Here is a 26,653-nt window from a genome sequence, read left to right on the forward strand (position 1 = left end):
ATATTCCGCCGTCGCCACGGCCAAATTGGTCGAATTTCACTACGAGCTGTTGCCCCATCCACCGTGTTCTCCGGATTTGGCCCCGGGCGATTTTTTTTTAGTTTCCAAACTTGAAAAAGGTGCAGGACCGGACAGAAATTTGAGTCGAATGAGGAGTTCATCGCCGCCACGGAGGACTACTTTGCAGGCCTCGAGAAAACATATTTTTCAGATGGATTAAAGCAATAGGAACATCGCTGGGTCAAGTGTATCGAGCCAAAAATAGAATATGCTGAGAAATAAATCGAAACTTTTTCAAAATTTTTGTTTTTTTTTTTTGAAGGGTGAGTACTTATCGGACGGCCTTCGCATAATTAGTTAAAAAAAAAAGAGTTGATTTTTCAAAATCTTGCATATATCACTGCTTTTTCAAGGAAAAAAAATCCGACCAGTACGACACCTATGCCCAAATTTAATACGACCGCAAAAGGTTAATACACGCTTGACAATGTTATTCTTGTTATTATGCTTATACCATTCTACGACATTTCGATGCATCGAGATGCCTTGCCAAATCATCATCTTGCGAGCGAGTTTATCTGCGAAGACAAATTACAACTTACACGGAGAATCCCCCTTACGTTTAGCAAAGCAATATTCTTGAGCCGGGATTTGTCCTGAGTTCATTTTCACGTTCATCAAAATACATCCGTCGTACTTGGTCAGAGCGAGGTCGTACAGTTTCCTTGCACGGTGTTTGATAACTAGTTTCTGCGTCCTGTTGAGATGTTTGATGGCGTGCTACGACCGACGCAGTGAAGTTTTTCGCTAAATTACGTCCGGAGATCCCAAGATTATTTCGGACTATCCCGATGATCTTCACTAGTTTTTTCCGGTCATATGTTCCACTTCTATGTTTGGTTTGCTTAGCGCGATCCAACGTGAATGTTTCCTAGTAACGTTTGAATGCGATACTCGCAGTCGATTTTGAGAATTTGAGAGCCTTGGCGATCCTTCATCCTGACCACGTTGGGTTTCCAACGCGAGTGCGCAGAAATTTTCCACGTGTCTCTTATTCCATCTTCGATAACTTTTTAACATGTGTATCAATCCTGATGAAATTTTTACCACTAAATAAACAATCCTTCCAGATCGAAGCGCTGTGATTAGTTTTTTGGCACGGCAACTAAGGCCTCTACAGTAACTACAAAGAAGGGCTCAAATACTAACTGGAATAGATCTTTTTGTGTAACTTATTAATCTCACAAAATCGTTGAGATTTAAGTGTACCAAAAATTTATCTCAAAACAACCCCTAGCCGCATTGGGTATCCGCTCTTGTTTTGAAATAAACATGAGTGAGAGCAAGTTGATATGTAATTCGCTTCCTTTTAAAAAAGATTATTCCACGCCGTAAGCAATTCCCAAGTAGTTCCAAAGGACCAGTGAATACCGTAGGTAGCAGAAAATTATTTCCACATTGTCATCGTGGTACATTGCATGTATACTGCATCATGGTTCTTTTACCCTGAATATGCTGCATCATGCCCAAGAGGTCCCCTGGGTACAAATTATAACTGTTTTTTTCAGCTACTCGTCATCGTGGCTGGGAGGGATTTGTTCTGTTAGATGACGGTAATTAGAAAAACAAACAGTGCTTCTTTTTGTTGTGCGGTAAAATGAAGCGCAGTGGAAGTTGATTTAGCACCGGTGAGATTCTGAGGAATTAGGAAAAAGTATTCGTGCTACAAACAAGCAGAGTAACAATTTATGTCAGGCAAAAATTAATTTCCAGGTGAGGTACACCCGCATATGGGACCGTACCAAAGATTCATCCCACACCCAAACGAGCGAGACTCCGAACCCAAAACCAACCAGACTGAGCACCAGCACGATAAGTATGCCGCCATGATTTACGCTCGGAAAATGAAATAAACTGTAGTTTTTAATAGAAAAAGATAACCCGAGGTTCAACGAGAGGAGAAGCACGAGAAAAGAAGCTTCTGGTGTAGCCAAAATAAAACAAACATCAGCATTTCGTGAGCCATCTTCATATCCCCCTAAAAAGCACAGCCGGTTAAGTGCACTTGACTCCCGCGCTCGCCCTCGCTTTCCGCGGTCACACACGAACCGGTGATCCGGGTTCTTGTGGTGGCACACTGGCGCACACACGATATCATTCCGTATACGAACCGGGGCGGGAGAGGACCACCGAATATCTGTTTCCTGTTCCTTGTGCCAGCCATCCGCGAGCAAGATAAAAGTTATGCACCTTTTGCTACTACCGCCACTTCAAGGAATGGGATACCATGGCCAGGGCCATATGCGCTCTAGACCATATTCATATGTGTGCTGTTGGGGACGAACGGAATAAAAGGCAAACCACATTTACCACTCAGCATCATTACCGGCAGCAACTAACGGAATGATTGCATTGTGTATGTTCGAAAAATGGGTACTCGCAGTGATTCCGGTATCTAATTTTCACGTGAATATATACGTTCGGTGCAAGCGAGGTTTCCTTGTGTTCTGCTATCAGTGCGCCATAATTTTTCATTATCATTTTCGAGAAGCAGATGCAGCAGCGTGTTCCTCGTCGAGAGTGCACCAAGTTCCAGCAGTTCTGGAGCCGTGACCGAGGCGATTCGCATATTGCGACGATGTTCATATTGAATTCTTGGTTCACATGTGGGCAAAAATTGGTGAAGAAAATCAGCGCCGCACAAGTTAGTTTGAAGGAATTAGGAGAATCATATGAAACAAAGAAAGTCTTGTTCTGTGTTGAATCGGACCGGAAAGCAATTCTGTGTTACAAACTCCTACGGAGCAACTATTCGATAATATCCAACAAGTACTGCTCGCAACTGAACGAATTAAAGTCAGCGATCCCAGACAAACATCCAGAATTAGCCAATAAGCCAGGCGTCGTGTACCACAATGTCAAACATCATGTCTCTATGACATCCGTTCAAACTGTTTCAAGCGTGAAACATAGATTGTGTAACAATAATACGAGGGTCACTATTTATATTTTGGGAATAGGAACAAAAACAAATAGTTAAGCTGCGAATATATTTTTATTGTTTTTCAAAGTACTCGCCACGATGATCGATACACTTTTGCATGCGCTTAAACCAATTTTCAAAGCATTTATTCCAATCGACACGAGCCTTTTTTTGAGCGATTGTCAAATTATGTGGGATCCAACGTGAACATAATTTTTGCACAACTAAGTGTTCATGTAAAATCGCATATATGCTGGTGGAACTAATGCTTAGGGATGCCTCAATCTCACAATAGGTTACATGACGATCTTGCTTAATCATTTCGTGCACAGCATCGATGTTTTCTGGCACTACAGTCGATTTTGGACGACCTTCACGAAACTCGTCGGACAGCGAACTACGACCACTATTGAATTCACTATACCAGCGATACACAGTGGTTTTTGATGGAGCTTCATCGCCAAAAGTCAAATTAATTTGATTGACGCACTCTTGTTGTGATAATCCACGTCGAAAGTCGTAAAAAATCATCGCACGAAAATGTTCACGATTCAGTTCCATTTTTTTTGCCGAGACCAAACTTTCAACTAAATATTAGAATAAACAAATAGCGTCCGTATGAAAAAATGTTCTGAGTACGTATATCGTCAAAAATGTCAAACTTTACGATGGAACCGTCAGATGGACTCACATGACATCAGTGTTGCCAATTCCCGAAATATAAATAGTGACCCTCGTATATTGGAATAACTACATGTCTAGCTATTAAAATGTTGCATTCTATTTTATCCAGAAAATCTACACGAACTTTCTGAGCAGCCTTACAGTAACATTCTTGGAATTTGTCAATGGCTTTCAGAAAGGGAAATAAAAAGTAATTGAAAAATTTTTCACCAAACGGTTCCCGTTGTGAAACTATATCCGGTTCGATTCTAAGTTGTAGAGAAACGTGATCAACACCATCATCGTCAGAGAAAAATTGATGACTATCTGCTACCCGACATTTCAAAGTGTTCCTTTCTGGGCGCATCTATTATCCCTATCATTTCAGATTTTCCGTAATCTACACCACTTTTCCGGCTACCGACTACGACCGACGAACGTTTGAAATTTAGCTACCGTCTAGCTTTTCCTGGGACGGTAGGATCGCATCATTCCTAGAAGCCAAAAAGGAAATAAAAAACGCACCCGATTGCATCAATCAACCACCGTAATCCGTTATGGACTCTGGCTGGCATTTTGAAGGGGGACGGTCCACTTTTGACGATTAAAACGTAGACGTTATTTCCTAATCGACATTATTTCATGAAATAATAGAAAGGGATGATAAGAATCAATTTCAGCTGGCTTTCCGAAAATTTTGGGGGAAATAATAAAAAAAACAGAAGTCCATTAACAGACGACTATGTCCGTCTGTCCTTTTTAACATAAGCAGTAAATTCACTTTAATAAAGCTGTTATCACTCCCACCGTAGGTTTAGATAACTGATTAGAAAGTTTTATTAGTTATTCTCTAATGTGAATTTAATCAACCACATTCCCTCCGTGCCACGAACAAAGCGGCTGACTTTGAGAAAGACGCGCCGCAATACAATAGCAACTGTTTATTGCAATACCACATCACACCATCTATCGTCAATAGAGTAGAAAAAAACAAAACTTTATTGTATTTGCATCCCCACATGAATGTGTGTGATATGCCCAAGCGCTGTGACGACAAACAACTGTGTGTTGTTGCTCATCCCGTTGTCACCTTGATGAGGCGCCGGATGGAGAAACAACAACAAACAAGAAAAACGAAGCGAATTCTGGTGATTTGTGAAACTGTTGCTTGATGCCGGAGCCAACAGTTCAGCCAGAAACCCTTCAGAACCCACGAGGAAGAAAGTAAACAGACACACAGAAAGAGCACCAGCTCCGGAAGCGAAGGTGGTGTGATACAGATACACGACACAACGAATGAACGCAAAATTCCCAAGAAAAATTCTTGCTTCGGTATGGTGTATAAATAATCTAGTGACGTGCATTTGTCGGAGAGAGAGAGAGAGAAATCAAAACAATCTCGCAGGAGAGAATATCTCAGGAGAGCGGTTCGGAAAGAATAGAACAGAATTTTCGCTCCGGCAATATTTCTCACGCGAGACAACTAGGGATGTCAACTTGTCAAAGTAATATTGAAAAACGAAAAAATTAACAATGAATTTCTATATAACTAGCTGTACCCTACAACGCTTTGATGTGGTACGTTGTGGTTGCATGGTTGAGTTGAACTTTTCAATTTTTCATGTCGTAATAACAATCACAGAAGTGTAGGTAGTTTCGTATTGGGTTTTTCAATAAGGAGCTGTCCACATACCATGTGGACAGAAAAAGCACGATTCTATGCTCCCCCTCCCCCTCCGTGGACAAACGTGGACATTTTCATACCCCCTTCCTCTGTTGTCCACGTGGACATTTTTTCTTATTTTATTAGAATAATTTAGGAAATTACATGATTGCGCATAAAATAAATTTTGATTCTATTTAAATTTATTTTGTTTCAAATTTTACTAGCTGTAACCTGCCACGCTTTGCTGTGGCACATTGAGGTTTTTTGACAGAGAAATGAGTACCAAAAACAAAGCATGTGTTTCATATGAGTTTAATTTTGAAATACTTGTAATACTTTGTTTTTCTATTATCAGCGATGTTTTAAGGCCTATCTGGCTTGCCAACACGGAAACGTGCAGAATACAGTTGAACAATCCGCATCCGAATATAAAATACACAATTCTGAAGACACGTCTTGAGCAACGCCAATCGAATAAAAATTAACGGATTTAAAATCATTATCAGATACAATTTGAGTTCACGATTTTTAAACACTTACAAAGAAATGTGTCCCTATCACACATATTCAATATACTCACAATATTCAATATTCAATACTAGAAAGTTAATTTACGTTCACAGCTTTGTTTCAGAAGTGTGCTTATTCCATCTGGAAATCTTAAAGCTTCCTGAGACGTTGGCAATAGCAGCAATTGAACAAGTGGATTGTATATTGTGTCATAATCCATCAGTGCCGAACTTTTCGAGTTTTTGTAACGAATAGAACAATTTCATATGCATAGATTTTTTTTTTATCAATTAAAAAGAATTTCAAGAAAGGATAAAGCGTTTTTGGTTTGCTTTCAAAGTTTCTATAGATTTTGAAAATGTATTCTCAACAACAATTTAATCAACCTGGTTATTTCGCTTCCATGATTCATAGAATGTTTCAGTAAAAATATTTACTACAGATGTATTCTCTATCGAATGAAAATTTCTCCTTTAATCTTGAATTGAGAATATTGCATGAAATAATGAACGCACAGCAAATCGATTGTCAAATCTGCCCATCGCAAACTTGAAAATATTTTATACAAGGTCCATTTGTTGCTTCGACGAATGCATTATTTTATCACAGAGCTACGACGTTTCAAAAATCACTCAAAAATTTCGATGTCGCAACAGTTCGGGGAATTTTGAGAGAGTACTTATAGCGTATTAAAATATTTTCAATATTTATATTTTTTCAACTGCTTATTGACCATTCTGCATTGAGTGTCTAAGTAGCATTCTACGCAAAATTTCCTCATCTTTCGAATGAACAGTATATATTCTAAGTAGCGTGCTTTCTAAGTGAGAGTCAGCTCAAGACATAAAAATAGGCCCAAGAAAAGTTCAACAATCTTTTTGAGAGAGTACTTATAGCGTATTAAAATATTTTCAATATTTTTTCAACTGCTTATTGACCATTCTGCATTGAGTGTCTAAGTAGCATTCTACGCAAAATTTCCTCATCTTTCGAATGAACAGTATATATTCTAAGTAGCGTGCTTTCTAAGTGAGAGTCAGCTCAAGACATAAAAATAGGCCCAAGAAAAGTTCAACAATCTCCTTGTTGAGAGTAGCGTAGGATTTTTTAATCAAATATGATCCTCTATCACCTCCTAAAATATTCCGAATCAGCTACCTAATTGCATGTATATTTTTATCAGAACACTGGCTCAATTGATTTAAGATGACGACTAGAATCTCATGCAAAAGTAAATATTCATTCCTAGAAATTGATAAAATGAAAATACTATGGAAAAATGATTTTACACGCAATTATGTATGAAAAATTATACAGACATTATTATCCTAAGACTAACTGTTCTCGAGATATTACAAAATGTATAGAAATTTATATTTGATTAAAAATCATTTACGCATGTCATCGAATCTCAACCATTATGGAATCGTTTAATTTTTATAGTTTTGGTATATGAGGATTAGGGTGGCAATGGATGTATGGAAAAAAAATCATCATCGAATTTCAAAAACCAACAATTTGTTTATTGGCCCAAAATAATGACCTGTGCAACGTTTCAGCTCAATCGGACATGATTTAGGGGTGCCTAAAAACGCTTTTTGAAGCCAAATGGCCTAAAAATGCATGAAACGTCGAGATCTGGTGTTATCTCGAAAAAAAAATGTTGGCCGAAAATCGACCTTTTGGGACTGGGAGCCTGAGAGGCAATGAAGGTACGGAAAAAAATCATCAAAACACCTAAATCATGTCCAATTGAGCTGAAACTTTGCAAACGTCATTTTTTTGGCGCCAACAAACAAAATGTACATGGTCGGTTTTTTAAATTTGACAAGACCAAATTTCACTGAAGAGGATCAATGATATGAGAAAAAATATATGAACGTTTGATTGGGCAGCCCTCTCAGGCGACTCAATCCGTTTATTGATAAATACAGGGAAATTCGTAAATGTGTGTTTTTTAATTTAATTTCGAATGTATAGGTGGTTGTATTCAAAAAAAAAATTTCCTGTCCACGTAGACTCAGTTTATACCCCCTCCCCCCTCTCCGTGGACAATCGTGGACATTTTCTTACCCCCTACCCCCCTCAAAGTTGTCCACGTGGTATGTGGACAGCCCCTAAGAACGCTACAAAATTTCTTTTTAAATGAAACAAATACGGTTTTTGATATCAATGAAATTCTTTATTCGTGTGAAAGTACATTTGATGCCATTATGTATGGAACTCGTTTTCTTTTGCATGGCCACCACGGGCACGCTTGCAGAAGTCCAGACGCTGAACACAATGTTCGACGGTTTACAAGCATAAATCGGCCGATACTGGTGCACTTTCACTTTCGATATTCGTACGAAGTTCACCAATCGTCGTTGGCTTGTAATAGTCTAACCGCGTCAAATCGCATGACCGAGGCGGCCAATTGACTGGTCCATTTCGTGAGATAACACGCTCATCAAACTTGGTTTTCAATAAATCGATTGTTAAATTCGCTTTGTGGCTTGAGACGCCGTCCTGTTGAAACCACATATTTTCCAAGTCCATATCATCCAATTCGGGCCCAGAATGTTCGGTTATCATTGAGCGGTAGCGATTCCCAATCACAGTAATGTTCCGGTCTTGATCATTACGGAAGAAGCACGGCCCAATGCCACAGCCGGACCATAAACCGCACCAAACCGTAATTTTTTTGGGATGCAATGGTGACTAATGGAATACGTGTGAATTGCTGCTTGACCAATAACGCATATTTTGCTTAATGACGAAGCCATTCAGTCAGAAATGAGCTTGACTCGTTATTGGATCGTATATCTTTCCATTATGAAACGGCAAACCTTACTGAAGACAAATGCCAAGAGAGCGGGAAAGAATATGGCGTCGTTTGCTGTCCCTATCGGTCTACTTTTGTAGCGTCCCTATTGGCGGGGTTATAGGGACCAACAAAAAAATTTCAAACAAATCTGTATCTCAAAACAACCGAAAAACCGGTTTTAATCGATAATCGAATAAATGAAAAATTTAGATATCTAGAACGAACATTGCATTTGGATTCCGAGCGTAAGTGTATTTTTATTGTGCTTGGCTGCTGTATTAGTTTGGATTATTCGACAATTTGTAAAAAGTCGTTTAGAACATTATCAATGAAGAATTTCGATTGCTTAGAGGACGCACATTCATTTATTCGCCTTTGTAAATTATGCAAACGGAGTGAACTTGATTTGCTTTCTCCTCAATGTCTGTAAGGGAATCATTGAATGTTCAGCGATCGATTTACACGTTTCACGTATAAAGCGAGGTATGGGTGTAATACTACTACTACTACTTCTAAAATAAAATTTGGGCTTGATATTCCTACGTAGTGGCAAATATTCTGACTACTAAAAGATCGTCGGACGAATGCCAGTTGCCAGGTACATTCCCATTTTGACAATATTCTCGAAAAGAGTAACATAAACTATTCCACCAGAATATTCAAGTAATTGTCGGAATTAGTGCATTCATAAACATATGAATTACGTCAAGTAACTAAAACAACTATGAAGTTTTTTTACATACCCTTTTTAACCTGTACTGTTCCAAAAATTTATTTTCACCTCAACGAGTTTAGCTGCAATCGAGAAAAAAATGAATAAATACTAAGAATTCTCTTAATACAATAATGAAACTTATTTTCATAGTCTTTTTATACCTTTCAATGGGGGGGGTTTCGGCAACACAGCATTAATTTTGGAAGCTCGTAAACTGTAAAATTAAAAGTTGTAATATAAAATTTGCACAACTTCTTTCGTATTACAGAGTCTCGCTCCAGCTTCGTCATTCCAGACGATCGTGTCTTCGTATTTTTGCATCACTTGCACACATTGTTCATAATAACGATATTGACGGAGCAAATATATGATTGCCTGCAACTGAGTGTGTAACAACTGTCAAGAAAACCGCCGTGTTAGCTGTTATATAAAACAAAAAGCTGTATGTGTGTGGATTCTTTGTCGAATCGTTACTGGATACGAATAGTGGACCATTTACGACAATCCAAAGCAATAAAAATCGACAGAGCTCATTACAGAACACTTCTTACGCCTCAAGCATTGAAGGAAAACCAGTCTTATATTGTTACTGGAAACCCAGCAGCAATATATGCAAAGATACGATAAGGCGATTTTTCTGCACGGCAACGCTCGAACACAGGTTGCTCAAGACGTTCAAACTTACCTGAATACCCCAACTACCATTTGTTCCGATAGATGAAGATTGATCTGACCGATGCTTCCATTCTTATGAGGCGATCAAAAATTGGGTTGATTCTTAGATCGCTCTGGAAGAACAGCAGCTCCTAAGTTGATTAATCCATATACTGCCAAAAAGGTGGAAAAAGCTTGTGGCCAGTGTTGCCACACGTACAGATTTATCTGGAAAAGTACAGATTTTTTTCCTTATTTTTGGTACAGATTCTGTACGGTACAGAGTACAGATTTTCGCCAAAAAGTACAGATTGGTACAGATTTTTTCCGTGTGTGAAATTTCTTACATTTAAACAATGCACCATCAAGGTACAAGACGACTTTTACGCCGCAGTATCGCAATCTAGCAATCTAGGTTCCGATAAAACTATGTATAAGCATCATCAAACACACGAATGACTTGCAAATGTAAATTTGGTATTTATAGTAAATAAATGAGTATTTTTTCATGCTAATAAAATAGATTTTTCTCCATAACGAATATTTTCGATGGAACAGATTTTTGGAAGAAAAAGTACAGATGAGAAAGATTTTTAACCCCTCTGGTGCAGAATTAATTGGAACCAAGTCTTGTGGCTATCAGCAGGCTACACTTTCAATGATGAGGGTAGAACCTTTTTTTGGAATACGCGTGAAAAATGGCGAACTTCGATCTACACACGTGATATTGATTTCGAGAATCGGTTTATTCTTCATGTACATCCGTAGACATACAGTATGAAACTGGTTGATATTTGTCGTATCCGTTAGTAATTTACCGAAATGATAAAAAAGCAAATTGAATAAAATAGTTCTGTAGCCCTACGTCAAAAATGTTCCTTGGTAAGAAGTCTGAAATGGTGCAATGAACAGAGAAGAATTTTTTGAAATTATCATCAACCCTGAGCGCTAGAAAAATTCAGGTAGAATGACGATTGTTACGGCACATCCGTGTGCTGAGACTCACACTAACTAAAATCCAATATATTCAATGATTGATCGAGCAATGACAGTTAAGGGTAACAATCGACTTTCCTGTGCCAAAAAAAAAAGAGTAACCTTAGGGCATTTAAAAATAAAAAGAACAACAGAGAGAATACTCGATGAAGTATGAACATTATCGACATCTGGTGACGAAATCCATGTTTGTGAAGCAAATTACTCTGCATCAAATTTACTGGCTCGAATGGAATTTTAAATTTTAAGTCCTGAGCAAGCAAACCATTTGTCATGACAATTGTCATGCGAAAATGCGAAAACAATATAGAAACTGAGAGAGGTTGGCGTCGACATCATGCCTCATACCGTATGTTTCTATTCTGTTTTCGCATTTACGCATGACAATTGTCATGACAAATGGTTTCCTTGGTCCTGAGCCATACTTAACCGTTATTCATTGTGTGTTAATCCCACCTAAAAATCCGTTATCATTTTCGGTTCAGTAATTCGAAAACAAAGTTCAAAGCCGTCAACGCGAATAATCTACCCAATTGGCGTGTTTTTTAAAAACCGTTAGGAGGCGAAATTCCCAATATGAAAATCCCATTGGTCTTAGGGAAAAAACATAAGTTTTAGCAAAAGTTCGACCCTGTCGAATCTTTGCAGATTAGAGATAGGTCAATTATCAACCAGGAGAACTTCTCCAATCAGTTAAAGTATAAATTTGATACAGGCAACTTGCGTCAACAGTGAAAATATACGATGATTGTAAATCAGCCCACCACGGCTCATTTTCATCAATGCTACTTTTCTGTTTGGATATGCTTCGCCTGTGACATCTCAATTTTATCCACGTCTATGAAATTTCTCTTTCACTCTCTTTCTCTTAGTCAGCCATTCCTCTCACCAAGCAATTACGTGAGCGGTCAAAACAAAACTCCGAAAGTATTATCCTACACACACACAGTTCGCTTCGCAGCTGTTTGGAGGGCTTTTCCAACTTTCCGAGGCAAACCCGTGTGTCTGTCAGCAGCCGGAGACGGAGTCGGAGCAGGTAATCGTTCGTAGACAATCTGAGCCCCCATCTCGTTGCGTTCAGTTTCGCTTTGTGCATCAGTATGCTACGAGAATTGAACGAGTGCTGATCGTAGGGTTGCTGAGAATAGGTGTGTATTCTGCCTAGCTCTCTTCTAGTGGGGATTTGTTTGTGTCGCGCACGTGTCGCTTGTTGTCATCGTTACGTACGAACGACTTGAGTACGCGTGTTTAGTACTCTCTCGGCGGTAAAACAACACACGCAATATTAATTAGTGATCCATTTTATTTGGCCACGCGTGTTTCGAGGGAGGTAGAAGAACCAGGACACTTTGTGATTGTGTTTGATAAAGAAAAGGAATACATTGGCGCACCACCCTGGGGCTTCGCGAGAAAATAACTGGTCGTGACCTTCATCGTGTTTTGTGTGGAGATTTCGTATGCGATTGTGTTGAAGAAGTTTACGTGATATGAACTAGTGGCGTTGTGTATTGGAGCAAAGCCGGTGTGCTGCCAAAACAAGTTTCTCTTCGAACGAGACGAGGTGAGGTTCCAGACGCTCGGAGGAATATTAATTGGGTACGAATACATTTAATCGTCGTCGTCGTCGTCGCGTGTAGATCTTGGGAGCGTTGTAAACGTCGTGCGGTCGTATGTTCTTCGCAGCTATTCGCAACAACATCGTGAGATCATCGCGCTGGATGCGTTGGGTTTTGCCCAATGCACTTGAAGTTGGGAGTTGTAATCTGCTGGGAGGAGCTCTGGAAACCGTTGGGTCTGCACAATGGGGTTGTTGCACTAAGGAGTGAACAACAAAACCTCGAAACTAAACCGCCGACGCAGTAGCAGAACTAGCCAGCATAGCGGGACCCTCGTTTCGCTTCCCACAAAAACAGTTAATTTCCCGGTACTCTCTAATGGGTTTTATTGAAACATTAAAACCAAATGAGTTGAACCAAAAAAAGAACCATTTCTGGTGTCGGCATGCACAGCTGGATTAGAGGGTTACATAGAGCACATGAAACGGGTTCAAAGAATCGAGTACAATAACCAACCAGTGTTTGACAGTCAACGGCCATTCCGATCATTGCGATCGTTCACGAGATATGCTAATGTTCTAAGTGATTGAAGAATACCAATGAGACACAGTTACATGTGAGACACCCTGCGTTAGTGTTTGTTTCCAGAGAATAGTGGAGAATCGTCAATTTAGGAGACGTCACACCACGAGGTTTCCTCGAAGTGAAACAATAAAATAAAGTGACTCTGCAAAGAGGAAAAGAAGTGAGCCGACCCAACTTGGATAGTCGCAGCAGCAGAAACTCTTTCCAACACGGGTGGATTATTTATCTTGTGGTTTCGAAAGCAGTTCTTGAAACGTGAAGGTGAGAATTGAGTTTATACCGATGTGTTTCTGTGGGCTCCAGCCCACTCCAGGATCTAGGCGCTAATTGTCGTTAATAGAGGTTATTTGAATGTAAATGCTGTGTTCTAATACTGAAATCAGACCTACGATTCAAGCATGAGAAATGTTATAGTAGAAAAAAAATGACTAATGGGCCTTTGAGTTGATATCAATCATTTTTTTGTGAATGTGAAGGTAGCAATATAAATCCGAGAATAAATTTCAATATTGGATCACTTAGGAAGTATACGCGGTTATTTCTTCTATTTTCGAATGAAATTTTTATTTATGAAAAAACTATTTTAATTTTAAAAGATATATTGGTTATTATTGTCTACATCCGCCAGTATTTCTGAATTCAGAAATTCAGAATAGATTTTAGACCATATGGTAACACCTCATGATGGACAACTTCCTTCAAATCCCACCATACACACATAACCTCCTTTTTTGGCATCAATCCAGGGTTTGGAGTCGTTTTTGATGATTCGCCGCGCTTACCCTTACTCACGCTTACGCCTTTCTTCAGTAGAAAAGCATCATATAGTATATGTCTTCTTCAGAAATTTTCACTTAATTTCGATATAACTTGTAACACTAATTTTTGTTCACAAAAAAGGCACAATTGGAATAGTATTGTCCGATAGTTAAGCAGCTAAGGACAAATAGCTGCGAACACCAAGTGTTCAATAAAACATAATCTACTAAAATATTTGACAGGTTAGATCAAATTACTTTTGTCAAACGACCAATCAGAACGCGGGGTACCCGTTTCGATAATGATTGAGATTTTTCAATTGTTCGATAGTTAGTTTCTTGATACATATTATTTTCTTCAATGTAATAAATTGCTAAGAAGTGCCCAAATTGATGAACGCCATAATCTCATAAATTCATCATGAAATAAATGGTCAATGAGCGTTCAAAATTGGACAATTTTCAAGATGCAATCGATTTTTGTTTTTCAATTTTTACCCCCAATATATCCTTTTCCTCGGACGCGTATTTTGAGGCTTGCCACTCCAGAATACATTCAAGGCGTGTTGTTCGGCATAGAAATCTCAACTAAGTGCTACTCATAAAAATGACGCAAGTAATACCTCCGTTGCGATGGCAAAAGTTCCACTGGGAACGTTAGTGCCAACCAAGAAGAGGATGTTCCCGAAAGAAGTAATCCTACGTCAAAAAATTAAAATGAACCACTTCTCAAACGAGACAAACATCATTTCAAGGAGTTTAAAAATGGAAAGTGGAATGAAACTGAACATAATCCAACCGGAGTACTCGTTATATGTTGCGTGGTTGTGGTAGATCTGATTGATCCAACGGACATGTGTCTAGTGACTCGAAAGTGATCGCATTAGCAGATCGTTAATGATAATCTAATAGGAAATTCCATAGTAAATTCACGGCTCAGGTAATGGGTTTAATTTCTGATCGTTCGAGGATCTTTTTTGGTTGGAAAACTTTTTAGTGTGCCTTTGGTTGGGTTTGAAATATCGGCTAAAATTGGTCTCAGGTTTGCTCATCTGTCTGGACTAGCAATCACACTTGTAGCCCGTTGCTGGGAATCTGGTAAAGTGAGAATTTCCTTGTAAATTCACGGCTAAGACGTATATGGATTTATGGTTCAATTCTCAATTCGTCAAGGATTTTTCCGGGTTTGAAATCTTCTAGACATGCTATGAAATGAATAAGCTCACGTATTGTGTTAATAAATTAAGTAGATATAGATTCTATGTCTGTGGCACAAACAGCCCTTTTTCTTTTATCTACTCTTTGTTTATATATTTTTGCTGTGGTTTTTATCTACTCTCTTGCTCCACTTGACGTTCCAAATGTACCAAAAGATAACAGAGCATCGAAAATCCGCAGCAAGTCATTAACAATTCTATTTAGTTACCATGTACTCTCCTTTAAAAAATTGCATTATTTCTCCGTCAATAATTGCCTGTACTTGCTTTACTATTATCCGGAAGTTGTATTCAATAGGATAACGAAACATTATCGTACTTTAACTGGCACTAAAACTATACGCATATGCTTATCATGTATATAAACATGCCAGTTTCTAATATACTACTTGAACGTTGTTTATTTAGCGAATTTTGTTGGTCTGTATAGAATAAAAATGGTGGTGTTTATATGTCATACTGAAACTCGAGCATGGATCAACGGATTTGAATGATTTTTTTTCGCTAGATGTGCTTTGGATTGCGTCCGATTTATCTGTAAAAAAAGTAATGACAGATCAATAGAACAATTTGAATTCAACTTTAATTTATGTTCTGTAAGAATAAACATACTTAGATACCGTCGATTGTACCAACAGTCGATGTCTTAGAATATCAACAAATATTCACGAGTAACGGATATGATTTTATTTTAGTGTAAATGAGTTTTTTTTCAGCTTGAAACACACTTCCCTCATTATATTGATGACAATAACAAACGAGTTCATTTTGTTCATATCGCTGATGCATGAACAAATTTGCTATAATGAATGAATGCGGCATTGAGTGGGGTTCATAACTTCGCTGTTATTTATACTTCAAATATGAAAAGCAACAAATTGATATTCATCACATTCGAAATGATATTCGTTCTGGCAGTGAATTTTCCAAACACGGCATCCGGCAGCTGCAAAGCAGCACGAGCTCATAAAACATTTGGAAAGAGACAAGCAAAAAACCGTTAACGATCCCTAAACGTTGTATTTATTGTATTGCAAGCAGCAATACAATAAAAGTTCGAACTAAATAAAAACCATCCGCACGCAGCAGCCTCAGGTTAAAAGGTAACCTTCAAAACATATTGAAGAACAAAAGTCCATTTGCTCATATTCACTGGTTGTCTGAGTCTGTCATTTTGATTTTCGTTTGGAGTATATAGGTTTTCGATGCAACCTAGCCCGAAAGTCTATGCATTTGAGCTTAGCGAAGACGATTTTTTTCAACACTGCCAACAGTATGCATTCGATGTGCATGTCAAAATCGAGACTGTGTGCCTGGAATTCATCAGATTCAACCCAGCAAATTTGTGGCCCGAGAAGTTCTCTCTGTATGTATTAACAATTAAATGAATTGATTGTTCTCTTTCCAGCCAATATATTAATATCATTCAAATGAGAAGGAATAGCTCGATCAAACGATCGTGCAATGCTTCTTTCGATGGCGAATGGCATTCTTTGTCATTCCGTTGATTTCATTTGATTAAGTTTGAATTTTTACCGCACTAGTAAACGATCTGATTACAGATCACGCTGTGGAAACTGATATTTAATGTTATGTAAACCGCAGCAAAGTCATTTATAGTTTTAATCACTTATCAGTTCTGATCGATCGAATAAACAGTCTCGTGAACGTGGTGGATGTGAAAAAAGTTTATTCTATTCACGAGTATACACGTGATGTGCCGCATCGTAGAAAAAAGGCTCGACTGTGCCACATTCATTCGTGATCATGAAACAAAAATAGTCGGTATCCTTGAAACTTTATTCCTCAGCTTAAAATGTGTATGTTGAATCACGTATCAGACAAAATTCTCATGACTTTTTACCACTGCCTCTAGAGGAATATAATCAACATGCGGGAATTAAAAAAACCTCCTAGAAATAAAAAAAAAACAAATAAAATCTCTCATTTACACAGTACATGAGGCCATTTGTTTTTGTGATGAACTAAAAGTTCAACCAAAACCAACCGGAGAACAAAGAACCCATCCATACACGGAATTCAACACTCGATTTTCATTTATTTGGCGTTTCGTTCCGAGTGGAAAAGTTTGTCCCGTTGCTATGTTATGAGCTCTTTTTTTTCTACGACTCTGTAAAAACAGAAAAATTTTGACGCACAAACATTTTTCTACGAAAATTCCCCCTCTAAGCCTCAAAGAAGGCTATTGATTGCTCGCTGACTGGAGCGAGACCATGTAACAGGAATAGCAAATGTCATTTTTTATACTCGTCGTTGCCATACAAATGAAACACAAATTTCTGCATAACTCGAGAATTAATCGAGCAAACGAAACCGAATTTGGCATGTGGAGGTTTTAGGGTGCAATAAATGTTTCTGTGGTGGACAGACACTCCTACCCCCTCTCTAAGGTGACTGCTATACAAATGTAGCATAAATTTCTGCATAATTCAAGAACTAGTCACTCAAATGGGCCAAATTTGACACGTTAAGGTTTTAGTGGAGCACGAACCGTTTCTATGGAGAAAAAACACTCCTCCCCCCTCTCTGAGGGGGAGCTGCCATACAAATGAAGTATATATTTCGGCATAACTCAAGAACTATTCAAGCAAACGAAACCAAATTTGGCATGTGAAGGTTTTAGGGGGCACGAAACGTTTCTATGGTGAATAGACACTTCTCCCCCCTCTGTAAGGCGGGGCTGCCATACAAATGAAGCATAAATTTCGGCATGACTCGAGAACTAATCAGGCAAATGGAGCCGAATTTGGCATGTGGAGGGTCTAGGGTGCAATAGATGTTCCCATAAAAATATTACACATATTACAACCAAACATATTCCAACCGAACATGAAAACTCTGAAGGAAAATGGGATAATTCGGAAAATTAAATTCCCATATGTTCTACAATTACATAGCGACAAGCGTTTGTTAGTCCATTTGACTTTGACGTTAACGAAATTGATCTTTGTTCGAAAGTGGAAATGGATTTTAATGTGAGCAAACGCACTCCTATATCTTCTTCTATTTATATAAATAAAAATGGATTGCCGAATGTGCAAACTCGAAGAAAGAATTGTCCGATTTAGGGCTGTCTTTATTCTATCATATTTTCTGTATCAAACATTTACACACTCAAAATATTGTCCATCGTAAGCTATAACTCTTTCTCGTCGCTGAAGCGATGCTAAGAAACCACATTCACCGCCCTTTGGATTCAACCCAAAACGAGCAAATAATGTAGCAGCGAAGCACAATTTTTCCTTTTACACTTCTCGTTTGATGTTTGAAGAGGGAACAACGTTTGCTGGCGAGCATCGATCGGAAATGAATTGTCTTTCTCAAGACATGGAGAGAAGTCAGATTTTAGTGTTTCCATAAGGGCTACAATTCCCGGAAGTTTTATCAAGTTTAAAGTCTTCAAAGCCTGGAACCCTTCAGCAAACGGAATACAGCCGTCGAAATACCTCATTCCATCCCACACTTTTTAACACTATCGGTCATAATCCGACATAATGAAGTTAATTACTGAAAGGAATTGAAACGACATGCCTATTTATATTTACGTGCAAAGGCCAGACACAATCGAAAATTGAATGGGATTACCACTTTTTCTGATTATTTTACGACCTTCACACAGTCAAAAATTTCCACACTAACGATAAACACAATGGATGTAAAATCATTAAAAATTCACGTTTCGAACACTTTTGCTAGGGGACCCTCCGACCGCTGCCGTCGGAAAGTGGCCGTTAGTAACACCACTTCACTAGAGCGGGTAGACAAGAAGCTTCAAACCATGTTCGAGTGCTAATCAAACGACGATGATGATGATGATGATGTTGAATTAAAGAGGCTTTAAACTTTTCAGTTCATTCGCCTCTAACGACGATGAATAAGGGGGTGGGTACTCATCACACGCGGCATCGATGATCATTATTTTTCTCTCCTCATCCCAGTCCCTGTAGTCGTCATCTCGGTTTAATAAAATTTTGCATTGTGCTCTGATGAACAATGTGGGAATATTTGCTTCGGCAGCAGCATCATAAGACGACCATCACCAGAGATAGTTACTTGTGATCGCCTTTTTTCTGCTTTCTGAGAAATGAAAGAAAAAGTGCGCCACTTCTGAAAACAATTGGTTCCAAAGGGGATGGGGAGGCCGTGGACTCCACCGAATGCGCTGGATGTATCCACCAATGCATACGATGCGATGCGAGGGGACAAAACGGGGGGCTACACCACGCAAGAAGAGAAAGTCGATAACGAACGAAGAAAGAGAGCGCGCGTTACTTTTGTGTGTCAGGTTGTGCCATAAAAATAAAGAAAGAAAAAAAAATAAACCTGGTTCGTCGTCTCTATTCAACTCGAAAAAGTACCGAGAATCAGCAACTTTTCAAGTGGAGATTGATTTGTTTCTTGTCGAGAGGGATGTCGTCCACCAGCCTCTCTTCCGAGATACTCGGAACACAAAGGAGAATTCCGTTCTTTGAAGTGAACAACTTTCGGAATGGGATCATCGAAGCTTGGCCATAGGAGAGAGAAAAAAAGTGGGTAGACAAATGCTATATGGGAAACGAAACGTTAGCAAATCACAAACTTGTTTCTGTGCTGCCACTGCTTGGATCAACAAACAAACGGAAAAACTTGCACTGCTCTCGAATGTGGATCTAGTAAACCCACGTCGTCGTCGTCGGCGTCGTCGTCGGGGACACTCCACGGACGATATCGGTCCAACGAAATATCCTGTCACATAACAGATTTCGTTTTTTTTGTCTGTGCATGTCATCATTTGTCTCCAAACGAAGGAGATTCGTTTGTGGTGTGAAAAACGACAATCGTTAAACCCTTTGGGGCGGAAAGACGTGAGCGACGGTGACAGGAACGGGTACGGAGTACAGGAAAATATCTGTACTAGCTCTCTCTCTCCGGCTAAATTGTTCTGTTTGTTATTCTGTCGCTTCGAGACCGGAAGTACAGCAGCACTGAATTCCGGCTTCGGTTTCGGTATCCTTACCTCTCTCCGGATGCGAACTGTGCCAGTTGGGACGGTGGAAACGATACGGCTGTAATTGTTTATAAGCTGATTTGTGCTTACTCTCTGCTGCCTATAAGTTCTAAGTTTAGATTGGAAAATTGGGACCACCGTGAAAGTTTTATTAGTTTTTGTTTTCTGTTGTTCTAAACCTTTGCACTCGAGACATTTTTGCTCTGGCGAATTTAAGATGAATTAAAATAAAAATTGACGTGAAAAACCAGTCATTCCTCTCAATACATGTACGTTTCCATCCATTCGGATATCATCGAATGAAAATCTGTTTCATCTTCATTTGAACTGATTTCTACCATTTTCTAATTGTCACATCTGTCAACCTCTATCCGACGATTGAATGACCACTCTCGAGTGAGAAGAATAATGTTCGGTTTCCAATTTTTTATACATTTCAGGCTACTGCCAAATGATTCATTCATTTTATGTAAATTACTCGACGCTGCTGCTACTGCTGCTCTGTTACATTTACAATCCTAACATTTCCGAGAACGCAGGAAGCCCCATTCGTTGGGTCGAATCACGCGCGTCAGGGTAAACAACAAACGTGTGTCCACTCGTTTCTCGTCCTTTCGGTAAATTTGGGTGCGATGAACTGAATGAATTATAATTGATACTTGTGCTCCAATATGTTTGCATACGCCAACGTACTTAGGTGAGGGAAGAACTTCTCAATTGGAATTAGGAATATACAACGAATGAGTTGGAATTTTTGATAAAATTGATAATGAATATTGAATAATAATGTTGAAAAGAGAATCGAACAATTAGAAAGTTGTGAAAAATGAATTGTAATTGAGCAGAAGGATTCATAAACCGAAGAGTAGGAAAATTGACGTAATTAAATCTCTATGTTATAATGATGAACTGGAGAACAAAGTAATTGACTAAACAATAAATAAACAAAATATATATAATGTTATATAACGTGGAATATGAGATAGTTGTAGTGAAAATGAAAATAAAAAGTGTATCGAATAACTAAGAAAATCGTTATGGTTATGTTTCGTTACGAACAAATATATTTCAACCTTAAGAACACTAACAACTGGAACCCCGAATTTCGGTCCGACACAACTCTCAGAAACAACGCTTGTCAACAATCGAACCAGAACTTCTGTATCACTTCCACTTCTCCTGAATATTTGAGTTTCATATTTACACACCGAATGGCAACCTGGAAAGGCAACTGATCTCGTAACAATATCTTGAAAACGAAACTTGTTATGTTTCGCCCTGGAATTCTTTTCAGTATTTCACGTATTTCAACATTTACCCTATCCAAGCTGAAATACAATTTTTATCCAGATTTTCTATGCCAATGGTGCTATGATTTTCATCGACCTTTTCTTAGTAAACTAAGTATGCAAAAAATTGGTGTTCCCTGTGAAATTGTAATAATTCATGTTATTATGTAATTATGTAATTAATAATTGTACTAAAATTTGTACTAAAACAAGATTGTAGTCAACATCTTTTTTACAAACAGGAACGGTTAGTTTTTAGATAATAACATAAAAATGATGAAAAAGCTCTTTCCTTTTGTTTAAATTATGCACAAACAAAACTGTATAAAATTTCTATTTGATCCAATGAACAGACTAAGGATTTTTTCTACTTTGAAACATGTCACGAACCACACGAGATAACACGCCAAATCGTAGGATATTTGGTGATGACATCTTGATTTTAGTACGAGTTTTAGTACATTTATTAAAATTTAATTTGAAAAACATTTTTTTTCTGTATATAAATTTCTATACTTAAACTATTTGCAGTATTTATTTTCTTCTTTTACTTTTGTGAAACTTTATTGGAATTCTGCCAAATTTCTTAAATAAAATTCTCCGACATAAAACCGACACGGTTCTACTGCACGCCAAAAATCCAGGAAGCATTTCCAAATTGAAAAATAGGTTGAAAAATATAATGGATAGTGTTTTGAGAGGAAATTAATTATTTTGTATCTTTATTTAGTACAAGTTTTAATACATTTGTCAAATTTTCAATTACTATTTCACAAAAAAAAAGATTCTTCACAGAGTTTTGCATGAAAAACCATATACAGGATGATTTTTTGATGTTTTCAAAATCAGTTTGTGCAGCCATTTTAATATTACACCTCTAGATTTGATTTGGTACCTCTAGAATACTTTTTGAGAAGATACATAAAGTCTGTGACCCAGCAACGATTGAAGTCTATCATCAACAGTCAATTCAAATATAAAATTCATACACTTGATTCAATTATTGTGTGTTTTATTTGAAAATGAGAAACGGGATTGTTAAAAATCGACTTACTAATGTTTTAAATTTAGAGATAATAAATTTCTTCTACAAACAGTGTCCCGTGTATTTTGTTTTCTATTTTTTAACTGGAGAATTCTAACCTAATTTCAAATACTATGATGTGTAGTATGGAATGGAAAATTGCGAATATGGAATATTTAGTTTTAAAGTGTTGATTAAATCTGAAAACCATTGCACATAAGTGGAATACAAAAATTGTTTCTACACATTTTTGGGAAACAATTTTCATACACTGAGAAAACTCTGGGTTTTTTCTATATTCGACTCGTGAAAATTTTGATATTTGTACTAAAATTCGTTCTAAAAACAAATGTTATGCCGAAAGAGTTTTTCGATATTTCATCTTGGGGTCACTTCAAACGAAGTAGCATTGACGTAAGAATCCTTAAACGCGTTTATCTCGAAACCATAATTCATTTTTACATGCCGAAAAAAAACTCAGTCAAATCGGTCCACTAAGATGTTGAGATAAACGTACCACCAGCTGAAAAAGACATGGTTTCAATATAGACGCGTTTAAGGATTATTGCGGCAATGCTACTTCCCTTGAGGTGATCCAGAGATAAAGTACCGAAAAATCCTTTCGGCACAACATTTCTAAATCCTTACAAAAATGCAGCAAAAAACCTCAAAGATCAAAATTTCTTAATGAAAATATAGGTATAGTGTTCAAACACTCTACCTTTTTCCTAATTTTATTCGGAAAATTATACGGAAAAAACGAAGAAATTGATTTAAACCCTTTGCGATCGTTTGTCTGCTCTCAGCCACCATGGCAAGGAATCATGCTAAATACTTTATTCAACGATATAATAGTTTAAATTTTTTCTAAACGAATTTTAATGTCTAGTGAACTTTGCGAACTTCACGAATGTAACGGTACTCGGTATGAACAAAATATTATTAGCGTGGATAGATAAGAGGATCTCTTTCCAGGAAGAACAATTCCGACCGCAAGGGATGAAAATTATGATTCAATCTCGGAATTTTTACGCAAAAGTGAAATAGATAAATAGATACTTTACAAAGTTTTGCATTAGAAATTCAGGAAAATAAGATCTTTAACTCAAATGTACTAAAATCTGTACTGAAATTAAAAAGTTACTAAAATTCCTACGATTTGACAGGTTACGGATAGATAGATTTTTGTGGCGGTTCCCATCTGGAAACTGTGAATTTTTGGTATACTGTTCAAAAACTAACTCAAAATTAAAATTTAAAATGATAAATTTCTTTTCAAAACACTGTCCTCTAGATTTTTTTAAATAAACCATTGATTTTTATTAGCACAACTCGTGCTCTGTGAGAGCTGTGTTGCGCTTACCAAAACCATTTAATTATGTTCAGCGAAGAATCTTATTTCCGGTCGAATGGAACGGCGTTATTTGCCACAATTATAACAATTAAAACGCAAAACAATGAACCAACGAAGAGACGAATTTGATGAATAATCAATCTCTCTTTTTAGATAAACCCAGCAGCGATTGAGGTCTTGGAAGATTAATTCATGCGATTGTTTTTTGGGTTATTGAAAAATTAAGTTAAATTTTGATAAATTTATTAAAACCTGTATTAAAAAAATAAATATAATTCCTCAATTCGGTAAAAAAAAATTTTCAAAACATTTTAAATTTTTTTTATTTAAATGGAAAATTTGATTCTAAATTTTTGATTCAATATCAAAATTGTGTACACAAAAGTGCTACAGACAAAACTTAATATGGTTTTGCATGAACATTCAAATGCTTTCGTTTTAGAGCCTTGATCGTGTGATTTAACTCTTCTATACTACTTTTTGTGGGTTGTTAATTGTGTCTCATCTATGCGGATAAACCATCAACGATTGAGGCCATGAACAATTGTTTCACGCGAGTTTTGAATGAGTTCCCAATCGACTTGTTTTCGTGAATTTTTTTTGGTTCTTTCAAAAATGAAATGAGTTTTTTTTATAAATGTACTAAATCTGTGATAAAACTAAAATCCTTTTTCTAAAAATCCAGGTGAACCAGCACCGAATAAATTTCCAACCGATCTTTTTTTCAAAAAAGTTTCCCTGAAAAATGAAAAATAGACTTTTATTAAAAAATCCATGACGTGAACTTTTGTTGAATTGTTCTAACAACTATCTACGAATCAAGATTTTTGAATGATAAATATCATTCCGAAAAACTATACGTTGCATTTTTTTTCTTCTTTTCGACTGGAAAATAGTTACTTAATTTCCTAAATTACAACGTGTAGTGTAGTAGTGAATACACTGGTTCTAGAGCTCTAGAATGAAGGGAGCAGGTGAAATAGTACATAAATAGTGAAATAGTATTTCACGTTTATTGTGCTCCCATGACCGAGTGGTTAGCGTCAAACCTAACATGCCGTGGGTTCGGGTTCGATTCCCTTTCTGGTCAGGGGAATTTTTCGTCAAAGAAATTTTCTCCGTCTTGCACTGTGGTCTTGCGTATTCTAGAGCTTGCCACTTAGAATGCATTCAAGGTGTGTTATTTGGCATAGAACTCTCAACTAAGTACTAATAGAAATAACGCAAGTGATACTACTTTGAGACTGCGAAGTTCCTTTAGGAACGTTAGAGCTTAAAAAAAGGAGAAAAAGATTTCTCTTTTATTACATTCGTGAACCACAGCAATTGGTAGAAAACATAGTGAACAATAACACTATACAATTCTAAGCTGAACACTCCATTTAGCGCATTGGTTTTGGATTAGCCCCCGATTCTATGTCATGATTGTATGCATCTGTCAACACGAAAGGAAGCACCACAAATATTTTCAAGAATTACATCTAACAAGCTTGTAGAGCTCATATTACAAGTTGTGACATGGTGACCCCGTGTTTAAGTTACCTCCATACTAATATTTTGAATCAGGTTATAATCGCTGACCACGAAAGAGTCTTTGTCTCACGTATTTTGTGAACAAAGTTTATCACTTTTTTCAGCGCTGGTGTATAAACACAGCAACCGTAACGCCGGAGTAGCTCAGGTGAAATATGCAACCATTCATGCTCACACATGGATGAATATTGCGGCCAGCGGCACGTAAGCAGCGTATGTTTTTTTCGTTCATTTGCGTTAACACATGTCCAAGTGAAGCAATTGATGTTGTCAAACAACTCCCCGAGAAGATGCACTTTCATAACAGCGGTAACAGCTTGCTGGAATAGGGAAGAAAACATGTTCGAAAGAAAACCAACATGCAATCGTTCGCCAATCTATCATCCACGAACGACCCCCAAACCTCCCCCCAAATTGTAGATCATTACTGGTGGATATGCAGCTGCATCCATTATATCACCGCGCTTGCCCCAGAGGAACCGGTCCACTCGGTCATGTCGGAAGCGTTTGTTTTATTTTTTTTATTCGGGTGTATGATTTCAAGCGGAGTTCAACCAACAACAGGGTCAGCCAAACGATCGGCTCTAATGGCTGCCGGAACGTAATGTATGATTAACCCATTTCAATCCCATTTTTTTCCCGTGGAGCAGCACACCGTAATTGTTGCTTCATGGTGTGTTCCGAAACAAAAAAAAACAACAAAACAGCAGCGTTCTGCGCGAAAGCAACGAGTTCTGACATTTCCATAATCTCGACAGAGGATTGTTGTACCCTTCACTTCTCGTAACTCAGACGAGGCAGCTCAGTAACAGCTGCTTCCTACAACGTCTGACTGACACCAAACGGTCTTGGAAGGGCATGTTTTGCTGAGGTTTTTTTTATTCTTTCGCATTTTTCCCTTAGTTCGCAACAACAGCATCAGCACAAATTTACATAAATCAAATGCTGTTGCCCTCATAACAACATATTTCTACTTCCCTCCGCAACTTGTTGTGGAGTTTCGTCCGGTTTCGTGCTCCGTGCGTATCGGAATTTGCAGAATGGGAATTTGGCTTGCATCCGCTTTCTCCGTTACAATCCACGCACATCATTAATATAAATATCGTTAACGATTGCTCTTTCGTGGGAACCATTCTGACAAAATGAGCTCAGTTTCTGGAAGTTCATCCGTCAGTCCGTCTGTCTGTCTGTCGGACAGTCTGCCAGTTTGGTGAACCTTTTTTTTACGTTCGCCTGGAATCCATTTCCAGGGAAAAACAAAATCCGTCCCAGTCCCCGGGTGTGTGTGTGTGTGTGTGTGTGTGTGTGTGTGTGTGTGCGATGGTACAGCAAAACT

General features: G+C 37.9%; 2 protein-coding genes across 9 annotated transcripts in view; one reads left to right on the plus strand and one right to left on the minus strand.

Moving 5' to 3' along the window:
- The window catches only part of LOC129763363 (cation-independent mannose-6-phosphate receptor), a 251,516-nt gene that overhangs the window by 103,036 nt on the left and 121,827 nt on the right, over nucleotides 1-26,653 (minus strand). The window lies entirely within an intron of this gene.
- Nucleotides 11,997-26,653, plus strand: part of LOC129763361 (protein toll) — a 116,293-nt gene continuing 101,636 nt past the window's right edge. For both annotated transcript variants that reach the window (XM_055762343.1, XM_055762344.1), the window contains exon 1: nucleotides 11,997-13,395. The gene's annotated coding sequence lies outside the window, so the exon portion shown is untranslated. The remainder of the gene's footprint in view (nucleotides 13,396-26,653) is intronic.

The sequence above is a fragment of the Toxorhynchites rutilus genome, chromosome 1 (assembly GCF_029784135.1).
Source record: "Toxorhynchites rutilus septentrionalis strain SRP chromosome 1, ASM2978413v1, whole genome shotgun sequence".
NCBI classification, from domain to species: domain Eukaryota; kingdom Metazoa; phylum Arthropoda; class Insecta; order Diptera; family Culicidae; genus Toxorhynchites; species Toxorhynchites rutilus.